Consider the following 6,377-nt stretch of genomic DNA (forward strand, 5'->3'; position numbering starts at 1 on the left):
TATTCTTCATCGCGTTATACTGATGAGTATGAAGATTTGGACGACACTGCGGCAGGCCCAGCTACAACAAATAACCCCGACAACGCTGGCGCTCCTCCATCGACTTGAAATTCTTCAGGGGCGTTAGTCCTCAGTTTCAATCCTTTTGGTCATTTGATGACAAAGGGGGAGAAATCTGAGTTAGTCTTCAAGCGGGTCTATATTAAGGGCATTTTTTTAAGTTACAACTCTCGTTCTTCTGAAACTCTTATTTGGATCGAGTTGTAATCTTAAACCCGATGGTGCTCTGATACTTTTGTTCTCCGATATTTTTGATGCTTTATTCGGCATGCTTATTCTTCGTTAATGTTATTGCACGCATGCTGAATTTCATCAGGCACCATACTTCATCATGCATTTCAAATTCTTCATATTATATCAAATGCGTGTATGAATTACAAGATATAGGGGGAGATCTCCATGATTCAACTCTTCAAATGTGCATTGCCTCAAACGCAAATTCCTCACTATGCACATCTTTAGGGGGAGTTCTTCTATATCTTGCAATCAAATTCCTCAATATCAGTATTTACACTTCTTATATTTATCCCCGTTGAAAACTTAACCTATATTGTCATCAATCACCAAAAAGGGGGAGATTGTAAGTGCATCTAGTGCCCCTTAGTGATTTTGGTGTATTGAAGACTTATAGGTTAAGGGACTAATGCGTTTGTGAGTGTACACAGGTCTATAAGTCTATGAGGAGTTTAATATTTACAGAGAAAGTCGACCCCTAAAAATGAAGTTCTTCGACTGAAGACTTTGATATTTTGAAGACTTTCTGAAGACTTTGAAAGTGAAGAAATTGGTGTGACCTTGAAGACTTGGTATTCATTTGAGGAACATGAAGCGTGAAGACTTTTGTTTTCGTAGTTTCATTTTCTCTTTCTTGAGTCCTAGGAAACACCATACTGTTAAAGGGGGTCGAGGAAATACTAAGGAAAAATTTCCATGTGATGCACAACTCAAAATCCTACACCTACCAATCCCTTCGAGTGAGGCCATTGGAAATCTCATACAGTTCAGTCAATTTCTTCAGTGACAGAGACGCAGTTCTCCTGGTCAATGAGGACTTTGCTCTGACTGAGGAGTTAGGAATTCGCCAGTGCGAATTGCCTACACAGTGAGGAACATGATAGCCCTGAGGAATTTGAGAGCCAAATTTCCGACCGTTGCTGTGTTGCGCGCCAGCTATCCCAAAATATCCTATCCACCTAACGGTCATATCATTGAAGGGCATTTATGTCTTATCATGTTGGGCTGCTCCCTAGGCTATAAATAGCCGCCCCCCACAACCACTAGCTGGTTGGCTGCTCCGAGAGAACTTGACACTTGTCATTTGAGAGCAACCCATCCTCTGAGGACTTTGAGCGAAAATCATCAAGTGAGGAAAACCCAAAACCAAACCCCCACAAACCCAAAGTGATGGAGCATCACTGAAGAAATTGATCCTGTGTGGATCTGACGCTTGTTTCCTTTGAAGACTGTGCTTCTTCCAGACGGTTAGGCGTCATGGTCTAGAGCATCCAAGAGGAATTGTGGATCGCCGAGTGACCAAGTCTATGAAGGTTTGGAAGTCGCCTGAAGACTTACCACGAGTGATTGGACGAGGTCTGCGTGGCCTTAGTTCAAGGAGAATACGGTGAGGACTGGGTGTGCTGAGCTGCGGCTCAGCGACTGGGTGTCCGGGACTGCGTGTCCTCGAGTTTAAATACTCAGCCGCTCCAACCAGACGTACAACTGAGACAACAATTGGAACTGGTCTACCAAATCATTGTCTTCACCAACCTAACTGGTTCTATTTCCTCAACCCTTTCATTTCCTCATTACCGTGTTGACTGTTTGTTCATATCTGTGCTTGAAGACTTTGACTGAAGACTTTCTCAATTTCCTCAGTTCAATTTCTTCAGTCTGTTTGTCTTCGTCTTGTGTTATCATGTGATTACGTTTTCTGTACTCCGTGCTAGTCTTCATTTCATCATGATGACCATGCTTGTATTCTGTTACGCTTACTTCTGAGTACTTATTCCACTGCTAGTAGTTCTTCAATAAGGAATTTCCTCACCGGCAAATTCCTCAGTGAAGAATTCATAAAAATCGCCTATTCACCCCCCCTCTAGTCGATATAATGCACTTTCAATCCTTAATAGCAATGATACATACGTGTCGGTTCCCCTTCTGTCACTGGGATCAAGCACCGTAAGATCGAACCCATCACAAAGTACCTCTTACCATGGCAAGAAAAATCGATCTAGTTGGCCTGACTAAACCAAAAAATTGATGAAGAAATACGAGTCTATAAGTAATCATGCATATAAGAGACCAAATAAACTCAAATAACTTTCATGGATAAAAACATAGATCTGATCATAAACTCAAAGTTCATCGGATCCCAACAAACACACCGCAAAAAGAGTTACATCAAATAGATCTCCAGGAGACCATTGTATTGAGAATAAAAAGAGAGAGAGAGGAAGCCATCTAGCTACTAACTACGGACCCGTAGGTCTACAATGAACTACTCACGCAGCATCGAAGAGGCACCAATGAGGATGATGAACCCTTCCATGATGGTGTCTAGATTGGATCTGGTGGTTTTGGAACTCTCGGCGGCTGTAATTAATTTTTGTTGACTCCCCTAAGGTTTCTGGAATATTGGGGTATTTATAGAGCAAAGAAGCGGTGCAGGAGGCTACCGAGGTGGGCACAACCCACCAGGGTGCGCCTGGGCCCCCAGGCACGCCCAGGTGGGTTGTCCTCCCCTCAAGGCCCCCCTCTAGTACTTCTTCGGCCCATCTTGTGTCTTCTGGTCCAGAAAAATTCTCTAAAAAGTTTTGCAGCATTTGGACTCCGTTTGGTATTGGTTTTCTGTGAAGTAAAAAACAAGCAAAAAATAGCAACTGGCACTGGGCACTGTGTCAATAGGTTAGTCCCAAAAAATGATATAAAGTCGCTATAAAATGATTGTGAAACATCCAAGAATGATAATATAACAGCATAGAACAATCAAAAATTATAGATACATTGGAGACATATCAGGAAGCTTCTCGTGTTTAGCTAAGAGGGACACTTGACGACTTTCAAGTTCGTCATATTGATACTTTAGGCGTCGAAGATCCTCAAACAAACCTTGATCGCGATCCATTTCCTCATCTAATAGATCATCACTTTTGTCTAGTAGTTTTTGAATCTTCTTGATCGAATTTTGTTGTTCAGTTGCAATTTTAACAAGTTTCTTGTAGCTAGGTTTTGCTTCACATTCAGATTCATCATTATTGGTTACGTTGGCACCTCTTGCCTTGAAGCAATAGGTGGAAGCATAGTTATCAGCATAGTCTTTAGTGTTGGTGGAGTCACCCTTTTCTTCATGGTCGAAGATAGACTTGCTGATGAACTCCGTATCGAGGGCCAAGCTTGCAACCCCATAGTCATATTCCTCCTCAGATTCCTCAACTTCCTCGGATTCTTCCTTGGAATCCATTTCCTTTCCAATGAAGGTGCGAGCTCTGTCGGAGGTGCTTTTCTTCTTTGATGAGGACTTTGATGAAGACTTTGATGATTTCTTCTTCTTCTCATCGGAATTGTCATCCTTGCTAGATTTATTCTTTGACCCCTTTTTCCAGAGGGGACAATCAGTGGTGTAATGGTCTGTCTTCTTGCATTTGTGGCAAGTTATCTTGTCGTAGTCACGAGTAGAAGCTTCAGTGTTCTTTGAATCGTACTTTGAAGACCTTCCAAAATTGTTCCTTTTGGAGAACTTCTTGAACTTCCTCAGGAGCATAGCTAGCCCATGGCCAATTTCCTCAGCATCATCTGTATTGCATTCAGATACTTCTTTTTCTTCAAATGAAGAAATTTCCTTTGCTTTAGCCTTAGCTTTCAAAGCGCGAGGTTGTCCATAGCTGGGACAATACATATCTCTCTTCTTAGCTTGCTGGAATTCATGAGTGTTGAGCCTCTCAAGAATATCAGTGGGATCAAGTGACCTATAATTAGGACGCTCTTGTATCATCAGAGCCAATGTAACAAAGGAGCTATCGAGGACCTCAGCAATTTCTTCACCACCTCATGTCAGTGATGTCAGTAGCACCCAATGCTCGTAGCTCATTGGAGATGTCTGTGGGGCGGTTGAAGGTTTGCTGAACATTTTAATTATCAAGCCTCTTGAAGCGATTGCGAAGCACGTCAACACAAGAGTCACGTTCAGTGGAAACTCCCTCATTGACCTTGGAGAACCTATCCCAGATAAGCTTTGACGTTTCTAATGCACTCACTCAGCCATACTGCCCTTTGTTGAGGTGTCCACATATGATGTTCTTCGCTCGAGAGTTGAGTTACTTGAATCGCTTCACATCAGCAACATTGATGCTAGGAGCGACAGTGGGAATGCCATTCTCAATGATAAACCAGAGATCGTTATCAATTTCTTCAAGATGCATGCGCATCTTGTTCTTCCAGTAAGGATAGTCGGTGCCATCAAAGATAATGCACGCAGCAGAAACCTTGATCATACATGCGATTGACATAACTAAAACTCCAGGTGGTTAAACCAAAATCACACAGAAGAAGGCAGTACCTTGCTTTGATACAAATTGAAAGCGCGGGTTTACTCCCAGAGGGGGGTGAATGGGAGATTTTTTTTTAAATTCGTCAAACTCTGATGAATTTGACGAAGATCAGAGTGAAGAAATAGAAACACAAGGGAGACTAAGTCATAACAGAATCAAAGAACATGCAATCAGGATACTAGAGAGTGAAGAGCATGCAATTATACATTCAAACACGCATGAAGAAAATGAACTGAGGAAATGAAAGATAGCGAGATGAAATTCTTTAGAGCACAGATCACAAATTCTTCAGCAGCGAAAAAAGTAAGAGAGGGTTGAGGAATTTGAAACCAGGTTGGCTCGATGAAGACAATGGGATTTGGTAGACTAGTTCTAGTTGTTGTATCAACTGTACGTCTGGTTGAGGCGGTTGAGTCACAACTCAGAGGACACACAGTCCTCGCTGTATTCCTCTTGAGCTAAGGTGACTTAATCCTCACCCAATAATTCGTGGTAAGTCTTCAAGGTAGACTTCCAAAACCTTCACAGACTTGTTCAACAGCACACCACAACGACTCTTGGTGTACTCAAAACTTGACGCCTAACCGTCTGGAAGAATGACAGTCTTCAAAGGTAACAGGTATCAGATCACACAGATCAATCTCTTCAGTAATGCTCAATCACTTTGGCTCTGGGTTTTTCCTCTTAGGATTCTCTCAAAGTCATCAAAGGATGGGTTGCTCTCTTAGGACTAGTGTCAGTTTCTATCAAAGCAGCCAACCAACAAGTGGTCGTGGGGGTGGCTATTTATAGCCAGGGGCAAACTGACATGAATTGTCATAAATGCCCTTCTCTGATTCGACCGTTGTCAAGATAAGGATCCACTCGATAGCTGGCATGCTGCAGCAATGGTCGGAATTTGAACTCTCAAATTTGTCGGGGCACTCAATTTCCTCACTTTTAGGCAGAACGCACTGGCGAACTCCTAACTCCTCAGCATAACCAAATTCGTCAGCGATCAGATGAACTTCGTCACTATCGCTAGCAATTGTGTCAGCTGTACTGGAGATTTCCAAAGGCTTCGCTCGAAGCGGCTTTTGTGTATAGGCCTGAATAGGTTTGAGCATCACTTTGGAAATGTGAAATATGATTCACCTAGACCCCCTTTAACGATAGGCTTTTTCCTATGACTCAAAGAAGAAGAAAATAAACTATGAAAACAAGTCTTCAGGCTTCAAAGTCTTCATATCAATTTCTTCAAAGGCCATACCAATTTCATCATCAATTTCTTCACTTGAAGACATACATTTTTAGGGGTCGTCTTCCATGTGTTAAACCAAATCTTCTGGGACTCTGTCTCCTATGCATACTCACAAACTCATTAGTTCCTCAACCTATTTGTCATCGATACTCCAAAACCACTAAGGGGGCACTTGATGCACTTACGGCATTAAAATTATACAAGTTTAAACTCATCAGTATTTCATTTCGAATAATATAAATTTAATAAAAGTAAACTAAGATATACTTTAAAAATGATCACCTAAAAAACAAAAATGAAAAAAGTTGGTAATGTCAAACTACATATTGAAGACTCAAAACTACATACTTCAAGTCTCAAACTAAAAAGGAAAAAAGTCAAATTAAAGTCTCAAACTTCATATTTTAAAAAATGCCAGTATTTCCATTTAAAATAATATAAATTTAATAACAGTAAACAACAATATAATCTAAAGATGATCACCACCTAAAAATAAAAAGGAATATTTTTGAAGTGTCAAACTACATATT

The sequence above is a fragment of the Triticum aestivum genome, chromosome 1B, assembly GCF_018294505.1.
Source record: "Triticum aestivum cultivar Chinese Spring chromosome 1B, IWGSC CS RefSeq v2.1, whole genome shotgun sequence".
Classification (NCBI taxonomy): Eukaryota; Viridiplantae; Streptophyta; class Magnoliopsida; order Poales; family Poaceae; genus Triticum; species Triticum aestivum.